This window comes from Canis lupus, chromosome 30, assembly GCF_011100685.1.
Source record: "Canis lupus familiaris isolate Mischka breed German Shepherd chromosome 30, alternate assembly UU_Cfam_GSD_1.0, whole genome shotgun sequence".
Lineage (NCBI taxonomy): Eukaryota > Metazoa > Chordata > Mammalia > Carnivora > Canidae > Canis > Canis lupus.
Window position 1 is genome coordinate 1,376,719 of NC_049251.1, and position 25,105 is coordinate 1,401,823.

The window sequence follows — 25,105 nt, forward strand, 5'->3', positions numbered from 1 at the left end:
AAAGTTAAAAGGTTTAAAGTTATGTATGGCCATGAATGTGTGTTGGCTATATACATTTAACAGGATCGCACATTTAATGTATTTGTTCTATGTTTTATTTTTATTTTATCTTTTTAGAAAAGAGAGATCACCTCGTAAGTATCTTGGCAAGTTTGGATCCTTGAGGTTATTTTGGAGATGGAGCCATTTGGTTCCTCGAGAGTAAAGATTTTCCCTTTCTTAGTTGCCTTAACTCTAAAAGAGGAGATAGTGTTCTGACTATATAATTTAGTTGTAGTAGAACTGCTTTTTGATTTCTTGTAGCTTTTAAAAAAGGACAGTTTTTTTTTAAGATTTTATTTATTTATTTGTTCATGAGAGACAGAGAGAGAGAGGCAGAGACATAGGCAGAGGGAAAAGCAGGTTCCATGCAGGGAGCCCAATGCGGGACTCGATCCCAGGTCTCCAGGATCACACCCTGGGCAGAAGGCGGCGCTAAACCGCTGAGCCACCCAGGGATCCCCAAAAAGGATGGTTTCTTTTGGAGACCTTCATCGCAGCCAGTGTGTCGATGTATGTTGTAGTCATGCTACAAAGTGACTGTATTGCAGGCAACATCTCATCAGTTCTGTAAAGATAATGACAATGGGTTGAATCTGTGTGTGTGGGGGGGAAGCAGTCATTTTAACAGATTGAATGTTATAGTTGAGAAGAAAGATTTTTTTTTTTCTTCTGCATTCTAGGCTTGCCAGGTTTACAGCCATTTGATAGAGATATGGGCAGGATGTTCATTGTGTCATAGTGATAACTGGCTTCCTCTCTGCAGCTCTCCATCTTGTCATGATTATTGAAGTATGGAATGCTGTTCTTGGCCACTGTATGGTTGTCCTGTGATCGCCTAAGTTTTCTCTGCAGCTCCGCACAAAGCTGGACAGATTGCTTAGTTCCAGCCATGTTATCTTAGAGCTTTACAGCCTTGTTGCTACTTCCAAAAGACGATTATACTCCAGCAATGTGTAGAACAGAGAGAGAAAAGGGCTCTCTTGGGAATATATTCCACTCCTCTCTAGGGACACAGTGTGTTTGTGTGATATTGTGATTCATAATAAGAAATGTATGTATTTGATCTTTGTCCCCATTTCTGGTATAGAGTGCCTTAATATTTCCCAAGTGCTAAGAACTCTAAAAGTATCTTTTATTATGTTAATGAGATAAATGACTTTTGGAGCACACTTAAGGATAGGAGCTGGTCACCAGGAGAACCAACTTTGTGATGAGAGGGTTGGGAGGGGAGAAGGCCTGGGGGGTTGAATTCATTGGTAATGGACAAGGATTTAATCAGTCATGCCTGTATAGTGAAACCTCCATAAAAACCCGAAAGGACAGGGTTTGGAGAGCTTTCTGGTTGGTGAACTTGTGGAGATTTGGGGAGAGAGGCATGTTCAGAGAGCACAAAAGTTCTGTGCTCTTTCCATACCTTGCCCTATGCATCTCTCTTATCTTGCCGTTCTGTTGTTATATGCTTTGTAACAAACTAATGATTTAGAGAGAAAAATGGTTTACTGAGTTCTGTGAGCTGTTTTAGTGAATTAATCTAACCTGTGTGGTGGGTATGGGAGGGTGTCCTGGGACCTCGAATTTATTAACCAGTTGGTCAGAAGCATAAGTAATAACTTTATGCTTGTGATTGACATTTGAATGTCTTTGGGACTGAGTCCTTAACCTATGGAATCTGATGATATCTCTAGGTAGATAGTGTCAGAGGTGGATTGAACTGTAGGACACACAACTGGTGTCAGAAAATTGCTTGGGCTGTGAGAAAAAAACCCCACATATTAAAACTGGATGTCAGAATAATAGGTTGGGATTTGCTTAGAGTAACCTTTGTGATTCTGGAGCTGCCAGGGTATGAGAAGGACCACGATCCTTCCACATTTTCCTTCATCTCAAGCCCTGATTACTCATGTTCTGTCTTGTAAAGGCAATGTTTGAGGCAGTGGCTTTCAAACTTTTTGAACAGGAGCAAAGTAAAAAATAGTTTATTTAGCTACCCTTCCCCACACACACCAGAAATAAAATATTCATGAAATAAATCTTTCATTCACTATATGCAGTGTCTTTGATATATTTTATTATTTATTTCATTTGAAAACACTGATACCCATTAAATTGATTCAACAAACCACGAATGTGTTGAGAGCTGCAATTTAAAAATAGTTCTGAATTAAGAGGACTATCATTTTTCCTCATGTTTTATATCATTCCTTTTGCAGTTTAACCTCCTCATAGAAGTAATCTTCTAGAAACATATGCTTTGCAATATCAATGTGTGTCAAGTTGTCTTGGGAACTATGTTTGTCTTCAGTGCCTGCCCATGTAACTGACAGGATTGCTCTATGACTTTTCAATATGTGTATCCACTGGTAGAAATGGAGACTCCAAACTAGTTTGTTGATTTGGAAATACAACCAATTTGGCAGTTTTTAACTGTATCTTACTAAGTAGTGTATATTACCAAGTGGACCAAAAGTCCTCAAAACTTGTTTTTATTTCTCATATTTCTGCTCATTTGCATCAGTAGGTGTAGCTTGTCTATAACATCTAGTGCTACTCTTAGTGGTCTGCATCTTCACCTGATAAGATGTTCTTCATCAACTGGGCGATTTTCTAGTCTTTTTACATGCTGGGACTATGTTTAACTTTATAGGATGCTGGATAATGCTTCTCATTGTGATTTATTTTTCTGGAGATCAGTGCCATCTCAGGATCAATCTCATCCAAGTGAGTGTGAAGATTCTCTTGGGTTAGAGGGATTATTTTGTTTATGATGAGCTATTTTCTCTGTTGCAAGTTAGCTATACTTCTGATTGTGAGAAGGGGAACTTCTAACCAATTGGATTTTGTATTCTGCTTACTACATGAATTCCAGTAATCAAACTCTTTTGTTTTTAAGATTTATTTATTTTAGAGAGAGAGAGAGAGAGCGAGAGCGAGTGAGTGGACAACCTGGGAGGTGGTGAAGGGGGAGAGGGAGAGAAGCAGACTCCTCATTGAATGCAGAGCCCAAAGCAGGGCTCTATCTCACGACCCTGAAATCATGACTTGAGCTGAAACCGAGTTGGATACTTAACAGACTGAGCCACCTAGGTGCCCCAGTCAAGCTCTTTATTAAGAAAAGGAAGATGAAATTGAAAATACTTGAAATGAAATATTTAGTTTTGCTGTAATACTATTTAATGAATTTAGTGAAAATATTTAGCATAGTTTATTTTTGCAAATAAATAAATGAAAGGGACCTTTTATTTTTTTAATTAATTAATTTATTTATGATAGTCACAGAGAGAGAGAGAGAGGCAGAGACACAGGCAGAGGGAGAAGCAGGCTCCATGCACCGGGAGCCTGACATGGGATTCGATCCCGGGTCTCCAGGATCGTGCCCTGGGCCAAAGGCAGGCGCCAAACCGCTGCGCCACCCAGGGATCCCCAAAGGGACCTTTTAAAAGGTCTTTTAATTTGATGATTATGTGCTGAGTGAAATAACTGCAAAATAAACCCACACAGATGATCCTATATATGGAATTAAATATTTAAATTTTTGAAAGTTTTAGAAAGCTGCCTCTCTTTAAGTGAAGAGGGATAAAGGTTTATGATTCAGACTATAAATAATGTGCTTATTGTTTGTGCCGTACCTGTCAGTGGTAGTCATTCTGAGAGAAAAGCACCAATGGAAAATTGTAGCTTCTTTTTATTCCTAAGGAGTAGGTGGTGTATGCACCTAAACTACAGGATTTGCCTAGAGAAGAAAAAAGAATATTTAAAAATCATGAAACCATGGTCATCATGATTATCATGCAGTCCTCAGTATTTCTTAAATTATAACACACTACTTTTCATTCAGAATTTCATATTTAATGTGATAATCTTGATTTTGGGTCCATAGTGACTATTCCTATAGCATGTTACAGTTAGCAAGAAAATATCTGTAGGCTGTTTCATGTGAAAGGAAGAGGGAATATTTTATTCAAAAAGTCTTTGAGTAAAGATTCATGGATTGTAATTTATGTATATTTTATTCATGCTAACATTCTTTTGTAGAAACTCTTTATGTCTAGGACCCGAATTACTTGGCTTAATTAAACTGGACTTAAAATTAGTTTTTAGTTAATCAGCTGTCTTTAAGAATTACCAAAGTGGTTCTTTGTTGGATGGACCCAAATAGTACTAGTGTCATACTGTACTTCCGTGTCTCGAGTGGCTGTGTATCAAGGTGCTATCCCGAATCGAATCTTTATTCCCCTAATAAGGTCTTCTTGACTTTGGAACACGATTCTGCTTGTTCCGAAAAGATGAGGAAAGCACAGATAGAGGGACGGAGAGAGATAGCAGCTTATTTGTAAAATGATGGAAGGCATTTGTTAATTTTCTTCTATTGTCTTGAGGACTTCCTGTCCTATTAGGACTCTTTTTTCTAATCTGTTCAAGATGCTGGTGCATTTATAGGACTCCTTTGGTAGGTCTCAAGCAGACAATTGATCTGCAGCACTTGGGGAGAAAGGACTGGCTGGATGGTTGTTTTTAGCAGCAGTTCCGCCAGTTATAACGGAGCATATTTGTATTCATCAGCCTGTTATCAGATACTTTTTATTCACTTCCCTAGTAGTTTCATGCCTTATGTTCCTATTTGTTCTGAATAAATTTCCCTTCTTAGATATGTGAAGATTAAACTGCTCTGCTTCACTGTGTATTTAGGGACACTGTGTTTCCCATTTATCACCTGCTGCTAATCTTTAGCAGTAAAATTGAATTGACATTTGTTAAAGGGTGTTTTGATCTATCTTTGAAAAGGGTAGTAAAGAGTAATTAGTCACAGTAATGGCTTTTTTTTTTTCATTTTGTGTGCAAATTTAGGTTGCCAAAACAGATTCTAATTTTGTAATGGTGGTAGAGAATTATTTCTTTAGTTTCATAGTTTATTTAACAATTAAAAATCTGATGAATCCTCAAAGCATCTGTAAATTTAGCAGCCTTGAAAACTAGCCTCCTTTCCGTCATCGGTGGCCCCCAAGGCCAGCCCCAGCTCCTGGCCCACAGGTGCTCTTCTACTTTTCCTTTGACCCCGGGGTTGGCTTCAGTCCTGTCAGTAGAGAGATGGTCGGTAGCTCTGAGGTTTGGTCACTCAGTCAAAGCCATCGCTCATGATAAAAAGTCATTGACAGTGTGACAATCAACTCTCCGGGCGACCAGGATTAACCTTCCTGTGCTCGGTGACTCAGTCCACACAGAGACTGGGAGGGAACAGAAGGTGCGTGGGAAGCAGAATGCGTCAGGGACGAGTAGGACCCTGGGTGCTGAGCTGATGAGACCCGCATATCATGTGCTGATCCCAGGTGGTCAGGCCGGGCATCCCACCGCCGTCCGGCTTCAGAGCCCCAGCGGCAGCAAGAGCTGTCTCCCTGGCCGGCGCTTCCTGGAGAGTGCCCAGCCTGCTCCACCGTCCCTGTTGTTGGGCTTCCCCCTCCCACACCGGACACCCTGCAGCCCGGTGTGCTGGCGCTGGCGCCGTGGTCTGCGCTCTGGCTCTCAGGGGCGGCCTCGCCTTCCTCAGCTGCATCTCCCGCTTTACCCCCGCTGTCCTTGTTTCTTTTGTCAAACTTAGGAACATCTCTCCAATGTCTTTCTTTTTTTTTTTTTTTCCAATGTCTTTCATAACACGAGTTGTAAGATTTCAGAGCTTTCTAAATTCCTTGTGTAGAGGGCTCATCTTTGTTTTTTGTTTTTAAAAGACTTATTTATTTATTCATGAGAGACACAGAGAGACACACAGAGAGGCAGAGGGAGAAGCAGGCTCCTTGCAGGGAGCTCGATGCAGGACTCGATCCCAGGACCCCGGGGTCACACCCTGAGCCAAAGGCAGAGGCTCCACTGCTGGGCCTCCCAGGCGTTATCTTTGAGTTGACAACACTCAGTAACCAGTTTGTTCTTGTTTTAGTGGTAGTGGCTTATCCTGAGTTTTATGGAATGTTCTTTAATAGTGGGACTGCTATTAATGAACACAGAGAATGTTCATTTAGACCATGTGTTGGAGAGAACTGAATCTCGAGCCTGCAGTTTTACTTGTTTGATGGTTGGAAGAGTTTTGCATGGATCCACTTTTGAGTCTATACATTCCGGACCTTGTTTCTTCCGCACTACCTACAAACGTCATCACCAGGGCTGACAGGACACATAGTGAGTGCGCCAGCCCTGTCTGTGTCCTAAGCTGAGTGCGGTGGCCCAACAGGACAATTCCTGCAAGTTCTTCCTGTACCATGACGACTGGCATGACAGAAGTGATTGCAAACCATGAACATATGTCTTAATAAACCCAAACTGACCATACAAATTCCCTTTACGTAGATCTCCAAGGCTCGGGGCCCACCAGAGCTACCTCTTACAAGGAAAAGGGTAAGGGCCAAGTGGAAAGAATGTCTTAACAGATTGCAGTTAAAATATCTTTTGCAAGTTCTACAAAATCATGTGACTATGTGACTTGATCACTGGGCTCCCCAGGGCCTTGGAAGAAGCTTGTGCGAGAGGAGACCTGAGTGTGAGTGTCACTCACTTCGTAAACTCTCTCGTTATTTCTTACCTTCCATGGTAGAAAAAGATCTCTGTGTTCTATCTGAATAGGTTAGGAGCAGTGCCTGGAAGGGCCTTCCCGGTATACTCAGTGCGGATGTTGTTTTTCCTATTGTAGGAAAGGTGTGAAAAGAATTCATAGAAGAGAAGCTAAAATGAAAGGGGTGATAAGTAGGGTTCCTAAGAAAACACAAGAGTTCAGACTGGTTAGCCAGGGAAAGGACAGGAATAGAAAACTACTTAATTTTACTGGGTTTTCTAGATTCCAGGAAGTACTTCTTTTCACATTTTAAACATTTTTGGTCAATATGTGCCTCGCAAATGTATATAGGCAGTGTTGCAGTGTTTTCCTTTTCCTCCCATCTGAGAAGTTATTTTATTTTATTTTTTTAAAGATTTTATTTATTAATTCATGAGAGAGAGAGAGAGATTGGCAGAGACACAGGCAGAAGGCGAAGCAGGTTCCATGCAGGGAGCCTGACACGGGACTCGATCCTGGGTTTCCAGGATCAGGCCCTGGGCTGAAGGTGGAACTAAACTGCTGAGCCACCTGGGCTGCCCGAGAAGTTATTTTAAAACTGTTGATAGCAGGCACCTGGGTGGCTCAGTCAGTTGAGTATCCAGCTCTTGATTTCAGCTCAGGTCATGACCTCAGGGTCAGGGGCTTGAGTGCCTGCATCAGGCATTGTACTTAGCAAGGATTCTGCTGAAAATTCCCTCTCTGCCCTCTTCCCTGTCCCTCTCCTGGTCATGTGCAGGCGAGCACTCTAAATAAATGAATGAATCTTACAAAAATTGATGATTGAGATGAAAATGATATCTTACACATAAAGTGTTGCTACAGAAAGACTATTGTCCACTATCTTCATTTGCTTAAAAAAAAAAAAAAAAAAAGGAATAACTAAGAGGAAAACGAGTTAAATAATACAGAGGATTTTGAGACCTAAACAATGCTTTCTTTTTTTTAAATATTTATTTATTTATTTATTTATTTATTTATTTATTTATTTATTTATTTATTCAGAGAGAGAGAGAGAGAGAGAGGCAGAGACAGGCAGAGGAAGGAGCAGGCTCCATTCAGGAAGCCTGACGTGGGACTCAATCCTAAGTCTCCAGGATCACACCCCAGGCTGCAGGTGGCGCTAAACTGCTGTGCCACCGGGGCTGCCCTAAAGAATGCTTTCTTAATGATAATATTAGAACAGTGCACCAAAGGAGGTATAGAATTCCAGTCTCTGAAGCTGTATAAAATATAATTAAGAGCTTTTCATTTCAAATGAGTTAGGAGTTGAATTCTAGCCATGGTTTGGAATTCTTCCTTTCACTTCAGAAAGACTCAGCATTATAAATGAACTTTGCTATAGTACCTTCTTAGATAAAAATCTCCTGAATTACATATCTCATTTACTGTAGTTTCACTAGTTTATGCTATGCAGCCCTCGCCCAGTGCATGTACACAGATACTACTTTTAAGTGTCTTGTGCAGTAAATGCCCGTTAACTCCACATCTGTGTTAGAAGCTATGCCTTCTGATCTGATGGCCCCAGGACTGGCGCAGCATTGTCGCTGCAGTGACTGGAGCACTGGGGAAGTCAGTGACCATGAACAGTCCCATTCTTCTTTTACCCATTTCTTCAGCCAGTGTCCTAAATGGGCTTCAAAGACTTAATTGTGTTGGAATCAGGTGAGCAGCTGTGGGCTTGTCTTTAAAGAAAGGAAGATATCAGATGGGCTATTTGTGGCAGATTTCTCTCCTTCCACTGCCAGCACTGATTAATCATTTGTCCTGAGGCTTTGCAGAAATGATATTGCTAGAATGAGATAGAGTGGTACTTTTTCTGGTAGTTGGTTTAGGGGATCACCAGGAGGAAGGCCCAAGAGGCTTGTGTCATCATTAAGTTATTCTATAAATGAGAAGATATGTAAAAATCAACATAGTTGATACAGAGTTTAATGAAGAATGGGTTTCAATTCTAATTTTGACATGAATAATTCTTTTAAAACAAAGTTTTTACAACTAAGGATATTTGTAGATAAGGCAAAGATACACTTAACTACAATCAGCTACATAATGTATGTTGCAAATACAACTAGTTTGACAAATAGAATTGCAGGCCTTTTCTGTTTAATTCAGAATAGGAACCAAAGTTTTTCAATTGTTTGTTACCTACTTCCTTCTTCAAATACTGCCAATAATCATGGATCTGTAACAATGGAATATTCTACAAGAGAAGCAGGAGTATGTTCTTTCTGAATGCTTTACACCTATTTAACTTTGATGTTTCAGAATGGTTTGAAAAATTCTATGAGCAGACAAGACCGTCATAGGAAAGCCTTTAAAATGTGTCATGAAAAGCATAATTTGAGATATGTTTATATGTTATGTAAGTGGCATGTACAAATACCTTTTTTTGGTTATTGAAAGACTCTCAAAGAATCCACTAAAGTCTACAGACAACACTAGACAGTGAAATATGAGGTGTTTCCCACATGCAGAAAGTTCCACAGGACTGCCCTGCTCTTAAAAGTTATGTTAGATCTGGGGGATCCCTGGGTGGCTCAGCGGTTTAGCGCCTGCCTTTGGCCCAGGGCACGATCCTGGAGTCCCAGGATGGAGTCTCGCGTCGGGCTCCAAGCATGGAACCTGCTTCTCCCTCCTCCTGTGTCTCTGCCTCTCTCTCTCTCTCTATCTATCATGAATGAATGAATGAATGAATGAATAAATAAATAAATAAATAAATAAATCTTTTAAAAAAAAAAGTTATGTTAGATCTAACAGCCTTCTGTTGACTACCTCATAATCACATACAGGCCTGTAGGGTTTGAAAACTACCCTGTCCCCTACTTCACGTAGAGCTGGCTGTCCAACCCGAATTCCTACACTGGTCTTGTGTTTCTCTCAAACCTGGCGTCCCAGTTCCATGATCATTTTAAAACTTCTCTGTATCTTTACTCAGCTATTTTCCTCTCCTTGGAAGCACTGCCCTGTGAACCCTATTTCTGCCTGTCTAAATTGTACCTCATTTCAACTTCTTTATGCTCAGTACATGTTGCTTTATGTTATTGAGCAGCTTTTTGTTACTTTTTGGAGAATGTGGGCCTGACTGATCTCTGGTTCTCTGAATACACTTCAGGTGTTCAGTAAGTTGTTAGTGGACACAGAGATGGTCTGCATCAGAGGTGGACCAGTTACACTTGAGGGCTAAATCCGGCCCATTGCCTGCTTTTGTAAATAAAATTTTATTGGAACACAGCCACACCCATTTATTTACTTATTGCCTTTGAGTGCTTTTTGCACTATAATAGTGAGTTGAGAAGTTGCAGCAGAGACCAGGTGACCCGCAAAGCCTACAGTATTTACCGATCAGCCCTTTACCAGAAAAGCCTTGCCTGTCTCTGCTCTACATTTGTGACATTGCAGGCTCGCACAATTGCATGTCCTAGAATTTGGAAGTCGGAGAAAAAAATCAATTAATATGCCTAGGTGAAGTAACTGTGATTACTCTTCATTAATGCATCTGTTTGACTATTATTGTTAAGGTTACCTATAATTATCATTAACATTATGGAAGTTAAATACATGTTTCAGGGATAGAATAAATTTCCAAGTACTCATTCCTTCAATGGGTAAAACAATGTTTGACTAAATCTTACATTACTAATTCCTTTTTCTGCCTAATAAGGTTGTTTCATTGAAATGGAACAAAGAATGGAAATTATCAAGCTTATATTCCCTTCTTTCTAGCTTCTCTCTTTTTAATGTATTGGCCTCAATCTTGCACAAACGTTCTAATTATAGTATAAAATTCACATCCTTAAAATATATGTTCTTAGGTTAACTCTGAAAGCATCAGATTTATTTACATTAATATTTATACTAATACTGACTAGCATACCTGGAATACAGACATGAATTCAATATTCATTCATTCCTAACAAAACCTTGATTGAGCTTTTTACAAAGAATTGTATCTTAAGGATGTGGTCACAGAATAACAAGAACAATAAATTAAAGTATCAGAAGTAAAACAGAACATGCTTTTCATAAAATAAGCTGTTCAGAAGCGGTCTCTGAGATAACACAGAGGGTAAGACTGTTAAATCAGATTCACAAGAATCCTGTCTTAGGCCACATCAGCCTTTACAGTAATGTTCAAGGACACAGTGGTCCTGAGACACCACAAAACATGGTGAGAACAGGACTGTGAGCCCACTCCCCAGGTCTTCTCTGGCTGTGTTAAGATGCCAGGGTAGGGTACAAGGTCTCTAGGCAATGCCTGTGGTACATTAGGATACTGTTTCTTTCCATTAGGAAGAACTTCCATTTTTTATTCTGATGGCTGACCTATTTTCGAAGGGACTATACTCCATAAAGTCAAAGATTCCATATTTGTTAACCATAAGTAACTCTAGACAAATTAGGTACATTATGCTAAAATGATTCCATAGATAAGGACTCTCCTGCTAGTAAATACCTCCACATATTTTTTTTGTCAAGAGACCTGACACTCGTTGTTTACTTGGAGTATAGACCAGCTGAACTGACCCTTTTCTTTCCTAGGAGCATTTCCATACCCCAGTCCCTTCCACTTTCAAAGGAAGAAAACGAATTGTAGGCTTGCCGCTAACCACTTCTTCCAGTCTCTCTCCCTAGCCTTATCCTGGTCCCCACAGCTCATCTCCCACCCCCACATATAAACTCTTATTCAGTGGAAGGGATAAAAGACCTGAGAAAGAGAGGGAGAGGGAGAGAGAGAGAGAGATTGGGAGAGAGAGGGGCAGACAATACCAACATGTCTAGTCAGCGTATGCCCTGAGTTTTTCTTTTGTTGTTTTTTCCTGGCGTTCACTGAGATTTGTGGATGTGCTTACATTGAGTGTGAGTCTTGTACCTATATTTTCAGAATAGGAAGAGAAGTGTCCAAGTGAATCTTTCAGACTTTCAGTCTTCATTATGGCCTTGCTTTGTCAGTATTCCTGTTATCATTCTATGGGATGTAGTTTAAATACCTTGTACTTCCATTTCAAGGCCAATGCACAGTCTCGTCCCAACTTATCTTTCCAACTCCCTTGATTTCCATTTTCCTAAAGAATGCTCCTTGCCCACTGGGTAGAACCACCTCTGCCTTCAACATGTCTCTCATTCCTTTATCTTTTGGTGACTTCCTTCTTGCTCGTCTCACCCAGCGGACCTGAATGCAACTGCTCTCTCAACTCCAAATGAAATCTTACTTGTTCAGCCAAACTATTTCTGATTATCCATATGTAGCAGGTTCCTTTAAAAGTCTTTTTTGTATATAATCAACATACAATGTTCTGTTAGTTTCAGGTGTACAGCATAGTGATTCAACAATTTTGTTAATGCTGTGCTTGCCACAAGTATAGCTACCACCTGTCACCATACAGTGCTACTACAAAATCGCTGACTACATTCTCTATGCTGTGCCTTTCATCCCTGTGACTTATGCCATAACTAGAAGCCTGGTAGGCTCTTTTCTGAAATACTTGTAGTTACTCTTTGTGTTTGTCACCTAGAACTTGTCTTTCTCTCCAGTTAGATGGTGAGCTCCTAAAGGACAGGCACTGTCCTAGTAGAGTACTGCCAATTGAGTCTGAATCTGCTAGGAGTTGATCCCTGTGGTGAAAGAGTACTCAAATAATAATAATAATAATGATAACAATAATAATAATGGCAGGGCCATATTTTTCAAGTTGATGAAGTACTTGTTTTCTGTATTTAGTTTTGTTTTTAAAATCAGACCTATCAATCTTGTGTGATGGTAGCACTTAGCAGCATAGTGGGTAAGGGTGAGGTCTCTGTGGCCAGTATAGACCCTCTGTGGGCACCAAGATCACAAGTATCTGACCTTCAGCAAGTCATATAATCTGTTCCTCAGTGTCCTCACCAATAAAGTGGGATGATAATCCTGTTTACTGCATGTAGTTGTTGTGAAACTTAACCGATGTGTGAAGTATATAGAACAGTGTCTGGCACATAGTAGAGCTGCTGCTGCTCTGTGCTATTATTGTCGTTGTTGAGGTATGAAAAGTAAAAGCCAACAGTTTTTCTTTAAATGTCATAAAGTAAAAGCCACTCTGAGAGAGGTTGTTAATTGCTAGGGGAAACCAGCTATGTCCTCAAGAGATGTTGACTCTTTGAGGATGGATTCTGATGTCAGAGGACTTCGTGCTCCTAAATATAGGAAATCTCTGGGTACACTGACTTCCAAATTAGTCACATTTTCTATAATGGAGTCCTGTTTGACCAGCACAAGTTTTCCTTCCTATTAAGCTATCAGCCCAGAGGTGGTAATGAGGGAAATCGCTGATGCTAGCATAGCTCTTGAAATAATAACAAACAACTTCAAAAGAGAAGTACAAAGTAAGATGCTTTGGGCTTTTTTTCTTCTTTTTTAATCTGAAAAAAGGCCTGGTGTAGAGAGTGATAAACAGAGGAAGGAAAGAGGCATGTGGCTAATGGATCCATCTTTACTTAGGTAAGGAGAATCAGTGAGGAGGACTGTCTCAGAGCTTACAAAATGTACTTATCTTTCTGTGAACTTGTAAGAATTCAATGTCAACCACTTCATAAGTGCAGAACATAGTAAGGAGGATGAGAGATAAAGATAGGTGCTACCAGGTCAATTAATTCAGGGAGATTTTTCTGATTAGTCTTTTATGAGCCAGATTTTGAAACTGTGATTGTTAGGAATAGAAATGCCTATTTAGTGGTGAGATTGGACATTATTTTCGTGTACTAATCCAAGGAGCACAGATTAAAATGATTACAAGTAAAATACTGTTTTCCTATCAAATCAACAAATAGAGATGAGAAGATAATGTTCAGTATTGAAGGAGGTATAGTGTGAGAGGCAATCTGATGATATGGTTAATGGCAAAGTAAATTGATAGAACCTTTAGTTGAAAGCATTATAGCAATATGTTTCTAGGAATAAAAAAAGTTGTTCTCCTTTCTAATAAATTTAGAAATCTACCAACAAATCTATTCAATTTCTGAATCTACCAAGAAATAGAGAATCATCACACCAGTCAGAATGGCTTTTAAAAAACACAAGAAACTATAAGTGTTGGTGAGGATGTAGAGAAAAGGAACACTTGTGCACTGTTGGTGGGAATCCAGACTGGTCCAGCCACCATGGGAAACTACAGAGTTTCCTCAAAAAATTAAAAGTAGAACTGGATATTTACCCAAAGAATAAAAACACTAATTCAAAAGACTATATAAACCCCTCTGTTTATTGCAGCATTATTTACAATTATTATTATAATACAATTTATAATTATTATAATTGTAAATAATGGAAATATTATCCAGACATAAAAAAAGAATGAAATCTTGTCATTTGCAACAGCATGAATGGAGCTAGAGAGTATAATCCTAAGCAAAATAAGAGAAGAAAAATACCATATGATATCACTCATATATGGAACTTAAGAAACAAAACAAGCAAAAGAAAAAAAGACAAACCAATAAAGAGACTTTTAACTCTAGAGGACAAACTGATGGTCACCAGAGGGGAGGTGGGTAGGGGGATGGGTGAGATAGGTGATGGGGATTAAGGAAGGCACTTACCAGGATGAGCACTGAGCAATGTACAGTGTTGAATCACTATATTGTACACCTGAAATTAGTATAACACAGTATGTTAACTATACTGGAGTTATAATTTAAAAAACTTAATAAAATTTTTTAAAAATAGAGGATCAGATAAAGATTTATGCATAAGAAAGTCAATTGAGTCCTGATTTATAATGAAAAATGGGAAATCATCTAAATTTCCACCAGTATTAGAATAATTAAATTGTATGATGACCATAAAAGGGAATATTATACAGCTATTAAGTTTGGATTGTCAAAGTATATATGGTAAGTTTGGACGCATCGGTGATTTAATGTTGATTTTTAAATGGTATACTTAGGATGTATATATAAATCATATAAAGTCATAGCACAGACCATGACTGGGTGAAAGTACAATGAGGGGGGGTTACCTTAATATGGTTGAATAATGGGGGTAATTTTAGGTGTCTGTATACATATATGTATATATATATATATATATATATCAGGATTTAAAAAAAAACTTGTTTTTTTGGGGAAAGGTTTTATTTATTTTGAGAGAGAGAGTGAGAGAGTGAGCAGGGGCAGAGGTAGAAGGAGAGGGAGAAGCAGACTCCCCTGCTGAGCAGGGACTTCAATGCAGGACTGGATCCCAGGACCCTGAGATCATGACCTGAGCTGAAGGCAGATGCTTAACCAACTGAGCCACCCGGGTTCCCCAAAATTGTTTTACTTTTATAAGTAGAAAAAAAGGTTATTAGAAAATGAACAACTCTTTTCTCCTGTCACCTGAGCCACCTCCCATCACAGGGCCATCTAATGGCCCAATGCCAATGTAATCTAACCAAGGCAATGCCAGCACTAAGTCTAGCCTGGCCGTGAGGTAGGTGTTCTCTAAGTGTTCCTTGACTTGGAACTAATCTCTAGGGAGGTTGGACCTAATTACTTTGCCTCTCTCTGTCAGCAGCCAAAACAGAATAAGAATTGTAATGTAGAGAGTGTCACTTTTTTTTTTTAAACTAAAATTCAGTGGGAGAAATTATGGTCACAATAAATGATTGGAGCTAGATTCTGTAGAAAGGTATTAAAAATTATCAAGGGCAAACACGAATTTAGCTGTTGAAAATTTTAAAATGAGGAAGTGTATTTAGAAAATGAATCATTGGGCAGCCCAGGTGGCTCAGCGGTTTAGCTCTGCCTTTAGCCCAGGGCGTGGTCCTGGAGACCTGGGATCGAGTCCCATGTCAGGCTCCCTGTATGGAGCCTGCTTCTCCCTCTGCCTGTGTCTCTGTCTCTGTCTCTCTCTCTGTGTGTGTGTGTGTGTGTGTGTGTGTGTGTCTTTCATGAATAAATAAATAAAATCTTTTAAAAAAAGGAAAATGAATCATCAAACATGTATTAAATGTCTTTAATGTGCCTGCCACTTTGCTAGAGATCCAGAGATGAGATCGATGTGGCCCTTGTCCTCAGCCTGGTGGTAAGAGAGACATACACACAAGTGCATCATTAGGAGACTATGTGGTAAGCCCAGTAGCAGAGGAATGTCCAGGCCATTATGGTGATCAGAAGGAGGACACTAATTGAGGCTAGAATAGGCAAAAGGAATTCTTACCTGGAAGGGGGTAATGAAGAGATGATTGTTAATTTTGCTTTATTATTAATTTTTTAAAAAGATTTTATTTATTTGATACAGAACACAAGCAGGGGGAGCAGCAGGGAGAGGGGGAGGGAGAAGCAGGCTCCCTGCTGAGCAAGGAGCAAGGAGCCTGATGCAGGGCCCCATCTCATGACCTGAGCTGAAGGCAGATGCTTAACCAACTGAGCCACCCAGGGGCTTCTAAAAACTGTTTTTTTATTTTATTTTTTAAAAAATATTTATTTATTCATGAAAGACAGACAGACAGAGAGAGAGAGAGAGAGAGAGAGAGAGAGAGGGAGAGAGAGAGGCAGAAACACAGGCAGAGGGAGAAGCAAGCTCCATGCAGGAAGCCTGATGTGGGACTCGATTCCGGGACTCCAGGATCATGCCCTGGGCCAAAGACAGGCACTAAACTGCTGAGCCACCCAGGGATCCCCTAAAAACTGTTTTTTAAAAGTAAACTCTACCCTCAATGTGGGGCTTGAACTCACAACCCTAAAATCAAGAACTGAGCCAGGCAGGTGCCCCTGAGGTTGCTAACTTTAAATCTGTAGGCATGAGCTAGATAAAGGAGAATAGAGGATGATTATTCCAGAGAGAAGAAAGAGCAAGAGCCAAGGCACAAAGGAAATAACCATCTCAGTAGAGGGGAATGAGGGAATGCCAGCTACTGGAGCATCGAGGCAGAGGAGGAGTGGCGGGGTCAGGCCAATGAGGTAGGCAGGGAACACATAGCACGCCTTCTGCGCTGTCTTAAGGATTTTAGACTTTGTTTTCTACCCAATGGCCATTCAGGGGCTGTGAGCAGAGAGCCACAATGGCGTTTGCAAGTCAGGAAGACACTGCTGGGATACATCGCATATGGCTTATAGGTAGGAGGAGCAACCAGTTCATGGTTGTTGCAGGAATTGCTCTAATACATGAGGGGAACAGGACAGAGAAAATGACAGTGACTAACAGGAGGACTTGTAAGAGTAGGAAAGGAAAGCCAGTATGTTTTAATAACATGTTAACATGTTTAACATTTTTTTTTTTTTTTTTTTTTTTTACTGTACAGCCAGACACATAGAACATAATGATTGTCAGGACCTTGTGAAGACTAACATCACTAATGTTAACAGTGATTCTTTATAGGTAGTAGGAATTCAGGAACCAATGCCTTTTTTCCTCCTTGTTTTTTAAGTATTTTGCTTTGAACATGGATTACTTTTATCATCAGAAAAGGAGCATGTGCTTTTAAGAACAATAGGATAAAAAAGCATGCCGGGGTTAAGATAAGTCAGGTTTAGGGATGAGACTGCTATACAAAGGAATACCATAAAGTATTGATAAAAAATAATAGGACCAAGGGACGTAAGGCCATGACAAAGAGAGTGGTGCTGCCTGATGGCATGCACATAGGGTGTGTAGAGTAATCATCAGTCTCAGACCGCTGGAGGAGCACTGCCCAGGGCCCGGGGCTGGGAAAGTGGGGAGTTGTTTAAGGCAAATGAACTTTCAGCTTTCCAAGATGGAAAAGTTCTGGTTATGCAATAATAGGAATATACCTAACACTTCTGCACTGTACAGTTAAACAAGGTTAAGGTGGGGGGAACCTGGATGGCTCCGTCGGTCAAGCATCTGGCTCCTTATTGCAGCACAGGGCATGGTTGCAGGGCAGTGAGATAGAGCCCTGCAATGGGCTCCACTCAGGCATGGAGCTTGCTTAAGATTCTCTCTCTCGCCCTCCCTTTGCTCCTCCCCACACTCTCTCTCTTTCCCTATTAAAGGTGGTAAACTTATGTGTATTTTACTATAAATTTAAAAAATGTAGGACAGATCTGCATTGTACTGTTATCTCTGGAACCCTGTTGCATGTAGAAGCAGAAGTAGACCATGAGTCCAGGGTTAGGATTTTGGTGGGCAGAGTAGAAGGTGGTGGTGTGTGCTTGTAAGAGGAACTCACAGGGTCAGCTAGTTCTGGGGTAGAGGGTGGACAGGGGAGGTGAAGAGGTTATCAGGGCTCTCAAAGAGCAGGTATGTTGGGAAGATGCTGAAGAGAAGGAGATTACAATCAGAGAATGGGAAACGAAAGTTTAAATGTGTTCTGGGAAGTGATACTTAGCTACATTCACTGTAAATCCAGTTCTCCTGTTAGGAAGGAAGCTCTTTAGAGGCTGCTCAGAATTATTCTTAGTTCTACTTTGTGACAGTGGAGGGAATGAGAGTAAATACCTAACTGCTCAGTAACATTCTTATCAGTTGAAGAATGTGTGTATATTGTGTCTCACATATTTGGAAGTTGCCTCCCACACATTGAAAATGCTTTTTGCTTGCCCATCTTTTCCTTCTGTGGTCTTACTCTGAGCCACAGATTGCTGAGGTGGCTGCCAAGTAGGCTCAGAATTCATGCGGTCCATTCCTATCCCTTGTTTTCTGTCTAAGGGGAACTAGTATTCCACTGAGATTTAGGAAAAATATTAATAGATGTTGACTGCACCTGTAGATTCTGACTGAATTAATTGCTTTTGGGTAGGACTTAGGCATTTCTATCTTAAGCAAGCTCCCAGGGTGATTCTAATGCACACCAAAGTTGCACAACTACTACTTGAGAAATACCAGTTTTGTCTTTCTAAGGTTAGAATTGCCTAGCTGTATCTTCCTCTGCTTTGTAATATTACCATTACCCAATGTTGCTAGACATTATTAAAGTTTGGAGTAGAGGCTAGAGTCTGGAATTTATTTTCCTCTTTTGCTAATAAAATTTATGTCAGCAGAATACTAATATAAATCTTTTTCTTAAAAACACAAACAAAAGCCAGAGGTATGTGCTATTCAACAGCATTAACTTCCCATTAAAAAGGTAGATTAATTTTCTCCACGTTGAGGAAATTCTTAGTTATTAGAAACCATATAATTTATAAGAAAAAGTTTAATTACAAAAAGGATGCTGTAATTTAAAAGACTGCAAAATTTTAATGCTTCATTAAATTTTGTAAAATGCTCTGTTTTTCTTTGACATAAATTATTGCAGTGTTCAGCTTGTGCTCTCTTAATTATTTAATAAACAAGATGTAGTAAAAGGTTGCTAGATTTATATCATCATTTTGATTTAAAAAGTACAGAGTTTGGGATCCCTGGGTGGCGCAGCGGTTTAGCACCTGCCTTTGGCCCGGGGCGCGATCCTGGAGATCCGGGATCGAGTCCCACGTCAGGCTCCCGGTGCAAGGAGCCTGCTTCTCCCTCTGCCTGTGTCTCTGCCTCTCTCTCTCTCTCTCTCTCTCTGTGTGACTATCATAAATAAATAAAAATTAAAAAAGAAAGTACAGGGTTAGGAACCAAATAAGTTTAAATTTTATGGTCATTTGAAAGAAATTTCAAGGAGCTTTTAAAAATTAATGTTTTTCAGGCTTGCCAATAGCATTTGCATTAATTTTCTTAGATTATGTGTAAGAATCTGCTTTTATGTCAGAAAGCTTAAAATGAAAATCTTTTTTTGTTGCATGCTTTTATTGTAAAATAAAATACAATTACAGAAAACACACATGCAAAAACTTTTAGTTTAAATAAAGCAGATACCCCTGAAATCACCACCTGGGTCAAGAAATAAGACAATAGATCCTCAGGTCCTTCTTATCATCCCTGTTAACCACTGTCCTGAGTTTATAGTAATTACTTCCGGTGTTTTAAAAAAATAATTTTATCATATAAATGTAGCTCTAGACACTATAGGTTAGCTCATTAAAAAAAAGAAAAGTTGATCTCTTTTTAAAATCTTTTAATCTATGGCCGTAGTATTCAGTAATGGGAGCTACATATGTAATTCCAGACTTTCCAGTAATTATTTATAAAATGCTGAAACAAGTACTATTAATGCTAATATGATTTATTTAACTAAATATATCCAAAATGTTATCCTTTCAATATGTAATCAATATAAAAATTGTTGAGATATTTCACATTTTGTTTTTTGGGGAGGAGTACTAAGTGTTTGAAACCTGGTATGTATCTTTTTTAAAAAAATATTATTTATTTATTTATTCATGAGAGACAGAGAGAGGCAGAGACACAGGCAGAGGGAGAAGCAGGCTCCCCATAGGGAGCCTGATGTGGGACTCGATCCTGGCTCTCCAGGATCACAACCCAGGCTGAAGGCAGCACTAAACCGCTGAGCCACCCAGGCTGCCCACTGGTATGTATCTTATACTTACAGCACATCCCAAAGTCTGCTGGATTCAGCTAGTTGGAAGCTCTGTTTAGTTGGCTGCTGTATACCTGTGGCACAGGCCATCATTTTTTTGTATACTTCTTACTTTCTAACATTCAGGATCTTCCAAACTCATCTTGTATCTGCCCTGTCCCGACCTTGGAATGAGCCATTTCTCTCTGGAACCCTGGTGTCTTTTATTTATATATTATTTATTAAACAGATTTTATTTATTTATATTTGAGGGAGAAAGAGAGCGAGAGAGAAAATAAGCATGAGGTGGGGGGAATGGCAGAGGGAGAAACACATCCCCTGCTGAGCAGGAAGCCCGAAATGGGGCTCAGTCCCGGGACCCCAGGATCATGACTGGAGCTGAAGGCAGATGCTCAACCACTGAGCCACCCAGGCACCTAGTCCTGGTCCCTTTAAAGTGGGTGATTTGGGGCACCTGGGTAGCCCAGTTGGTTAAGCATCTGCCTCCGGTTCAGGTCATGATCCCGGGGTCCTGGGATCGAGTCTCACATTGGACTCCCTGATCAGTGGGGAGTCTGATTCTCCCTCTCCCTCTGCACTCTCTTTCCTTCTCTTGCTGTCTCTCCAATAAATAAATAAAATCTTTAAAGTGAGTGGTTGTACAAACTAAGATATGGGTGCTAGGTCTGTACCTTGCCCCTGGGGTGCATTGCAAGGGGGTAAAGCTAGGGAGCATATATGTATATGTACAATATAAGCACACATACTGTGCATGTATCTACTTCTACATACCTTTTTAAAAATATATAGTTGTCATGCCTTCACACCAATGCTTCTAATTCCAGTCTATCTCCTTTCCCCTCTTCCATACATACTTGTTTGTTCCCTCTTTTGCAGTGAGAACTCTGGAGCTCAGTAGTATAATTCATCTAGTGTGAGTTCCAGACTGCTTCTCCTATTTACCACTGCAAAAAAACAAACCTCCTAGAAAGAGCTGAGGGTTGTTTACTGTTTCCCCCTCCCCCCCCAATTCAGAGTATACAGTCACATATGGTGTTTCTACATTTCTTGAATTAGTTCTTCCTCCCACCCACTTTTAATGTTGCTATTGGCTTCACTTGAAATACAAAGGAATCTATTTGTTTTCAGTTTTAGCCCCTACCCACCTTTACTGATTTAATTCTGTATATAACATTGTCTCCCAGATGTTAAGACTATGCAAGAGGCACCTGGAGAAGTGTCCCTGCCTCCTAGATTTCTTCCGCCCTGCTTCGCCCATCCCGTGTAGGTAACGGTTTCCTAGCTTATCCTTCATACATTATATGTTGTCACGAATGGCATATATGTGCTTTCTTATTTTCCCTTCCTTCTCACAGACTATATCCAGAATAGGGAAATCCACAGACAGAAAGTACATATGTAGTTGATTGGGGCAAATGGGGATTGGCTGCTGATGAATACAGGGTTTCTTTCTGGGATGATGAAAGTGATCTAAAATTGTGGTCATGGTTGCACAACTCTAAGGTACTAAAAGCCGTTGAATTGTGAACTTTAAATAGGTATGTATGGCATGTGAATTATATCTCAATAAAGATGTTATTTTTTTTTAAAGGTAGCCTGTTATATGTACTGTTGTTGTGCTTTGTTTATTGTACCCTCAACTGTATCTCCTGGGAATCCCCTCATATCAGTTCATAGAGATGTTTCTCTTTTTAACAGCTACTTAGTACTCTGTTCATAAGGTAGTTTATTTAGCTATTCTCCTCTTGTTGGCCATTTAGGTGGCTTTTGATCTTTTTCAATTAAATGGTACTGCAATGAAAAACCATATACACATATTCAGAGCACACCCCTAGAAGTGGGATCAAGGGGAAAATGCACATGTAGGTAACTGGCTAGATAATGCCAGTTCTCACTGAGCCTGTTTGCTTTCGCATTCTCACCAGCGGTGAATGAATGTGTCTCCCCATAACCTTGCCAACAGAGTTGATTATCAAGCTTTTCAAGTTTTGCCAATATGGTGGGTATGAATTGGCCAGATGATGGCTAGTATTTCATTATGGTTCAAATTTGCATTTCTCTTATAGGTCAAATTGAATATATTTTCATTTTTTAAGGGCCACTTTTATATCTTTCTGTGAATTGTCTTTTCATTTTTTTTTTTTGCCTATTTTTCTGTAGAAGTTGGATTCTTCCTTCATTTTGAAAAAGCTCTTTGCATTTAAGAGGTTTAACCCTTTATTTCTGTTGTATGTTGCAAATATTTTCTCCCAATTTTTTGACTTTGCATATATAGAAGTTTTAATTTTATCTATCATCTATCTATCTATCTAAATCCCCTTTATTTACTTCACCTGTCCTCCTACCCTTCTCCTCTCTGACAACCATCAGTTCATTCTCTGTATTTAAGAATCTGTGTTTTTGTCTCTTTTTTTCTTTGTTCTTCTGTTTAATTTCCACATATGAGGAAAATCATACGGTATTTGTTTTTCTCTGACTTCCTTCACTTATTATACCCTCTCTGTCCATCCATGTTGTTGCAAATGGGAAGATCTCCTTTAGTGGCTGAATAATACATTGTCTAGATACACCACATCTTCTTTGTCTATTCATCTATTGATGGACATGTGGGCTTCTTCCCTATGTTGGCTCTTGTAAGTAATGCTGTGGTAAACATAGGGGTGCATGTATCTTTTTGAATTAGTATTTTCATTTTCTTTGGGTAAATACCCAGTATGGTAATTACTATATCATATGGTGTTTCTGTTTTTAATTTTTTGAGGAACCTCCTGAACCACAGTGGCTGCACCAGTTTGCATTCCCACCAACAGTGCAGGTGGTTCCTTGTTCTCCATGACCTCACCAACACTTCTTATTTCTTGCGTTTTTGATTTTAGCCATTCTGACAGGTTGAGGTGATAACTCATTGTGCTTTTGATTTATATTTTCCTGATGAAGAGTGATGCTGAGCATCTTGTCATGTCTCTTGGCTGTGTGTATGTCTTCTTTGGGAAAAAAATGTCTATTCAAGTTGTCCATTTTTTAAAATCAGATTATTTGGGGATTTTGGGGGGTTGAGTTATATAAGTTCTTTATATATTTTGGATATTAACCTCTTACCAGATGTATCATTTGTCAATACCTTCCCCCATTCAGTAGATTGCCTTTAGGTTGTGTTAATGATGATTTCCTTCACTGTGCAAAAGCTTATTTTGGTGTGGTCCCAATAGTTTAATTTTGCTGTTGTTTCCCTTGCCTTAGGAGACATATATAGAAAAATATTTACAAAAGAAGTTTTTTATTTTTATGTAGCCAGGTTATCAATCTTTTTTTTTTTTGGTATCGGATTTTAAATCATAACTAGAAAGCCTTTCTCTGTATTCCTGCTAAAGAGGAATTCACGTACATTTTCTTCTATTACTTGTTTCATATTTTTTTTTTATTGGTGTTCAATTTACTAACATACAGAATAACACCCAGTGCCCGTCACCCATTCACTCCCACCCCCCGCCCTCCTCCCCTTCTACCACCCCTAGTTCGTTTCCCAGAGTTAGCAGTCTTTACGTTCTGTCTCCCTTTCTGATATTTCCCACACATTTCTTCTCCCTTCCCTTATATTCCCTTTCACTATTATTTATATTCCCCAAATGAATGAGAACATATAATGTTTGTCCTTCTCCGACTGACTTACTTCACTCAGCATAATACCCTCCAGTTCCATCCACGTTGAAGCAAATGGTGGGTATTTGTCGTTTCTAATGGCTGAGTAATATTCCATTGTATACATAAACCACATCTTCTTTATCCATTCATCTTTCGTTGGACACCGAGGCTCCTTCCACAGTTTGGCTATCGTGGCCATTGCTGCTAGAAACATCGGGGTGCAGGTGTCCCGGCATTTCATTGCATTTGTATCTTTGGGGTAAATCCCCAACAGTGCAATTGCTGGGTCGTAGGGCAGGTATATTTTTAACTGTTTGAGGAACCTCCACACAGTTTTCCAGAGTGGCTGCACCACTTGTTTCATATTTTATAATTTAGATGTTTGATGCTTTGGAATTCATTCTCCTATATAATTTGAGGAATGGATCTAATCTTTTTCCATTCCATTCCATGATGCTAATGAGATGAATACACAGTTGTACCAATCCTGTTTAATAAAAAGGCTGTCTTTGCTTCAGTGGTTTGAGGTATAGCCTTATCATCTGCTAGATTCTGGACTCTGTAGTCCACAGGCATCTCTGTATGCATGTGCCTATATGCTGTTTTATTTTATTTTTTAAAAGATTTTATTTATTCATTCATGAGAGACACAGGGAGAGAGAGAGAGTCAGAGACACAGGCAGAGGGAGAAGCAGGCTCCATGCAGGGAGCCCGATGTGGGACTCGATCCCGGGACTCCAGGATCACGCCCTGGGCCCAAGGCAGGGGCTAAACCGCTGAGCCACCCAGGGATCCAATATGTGCTGTTTTAATCAGAGACTTAAATTTGCTTTATTACTTCTCATGGCTCTTTTTAGTGTGATCTTAGCTCTTCTTTTGTGTTTATTTTTACAATCAAACCTTAGAAGGAACGGCTCTACAACTGTTATAAAGGAGCTCAATCCTATCTTGGGGGGATTTTATCAAGTATAACTTCAGGAGAATAAGCATTTTCCTCTTCTCCTCAAATGTAAGTGTAATTCTGTTCTCCTCTTTCCCACTCTCTGTGCTGGTGTTTATTTCTACGTACATTATGCACCCTACCTTATGATGTTATTATTTTTGCCTTAAATATCAGTTGTCAGGAAAGAAGAGAAGAAGACAAATGGTCTTTTGTATCTACTCATGTATTCACCATTTCCAGTGCTCTTCACTGATTTCTGTAAATCTGACTTTCCATCTGGTACTCTTTGATGGTTTTGACATGTCCTTACCAAAAGCGGGGCTATCTTCATTTCTTCAAGTCTGCTTTTGTGTTCTAGAAGTGGTGGGAGAGGACGTTCTTGCCTTGTTTCTGATATTGGGAAAGCACTCAAGACAATGAGACTGCTTATATTTGTGATCATTTTCTGTTGACTCACTGGGCTGATTTTCAGCTTTACGAGAAGTGTGTAAGTGTTAATGACTTAAGGTAATTTGTATATGA

The 25,105-nt window shown here is 39.6% G+C and overlaps 1 protein-coding gene and 1 long non-coding RNA gene across 2 annotated transcripts in view; one reads left to right on the forward strand and one right to left on the reverse strand.

The window, feature by feature from the left end:
* Window positions 1-25,105, forward strand: part of AVEN (apoptosis and caspase activation inhibitor) — a 176,013-nt gene that overhangs the window by 101,835 nt on the left and 49,073 nt on the right. The window lies entirely within an intron of this gene.
* The window catches only part of LOC111093275, a 58,808-nt gene continuing 34,084 nt past the window's right edge, over window positions 382-25,105 (reverse strand). The window contains exons 2-3 of the long non-coding RNA XR_005381407.1: window positions 3,669-3,772; window positions 382-607 (exon numbers count right to left, since the gene is read on the reverse strand). This is a non-coding gene — a long non-coding RNA (uncharacterized LOC111093275). The remainder of the gene's footprint in view (window positions 608-3,668; window positions 3,773-25,105) is intronic.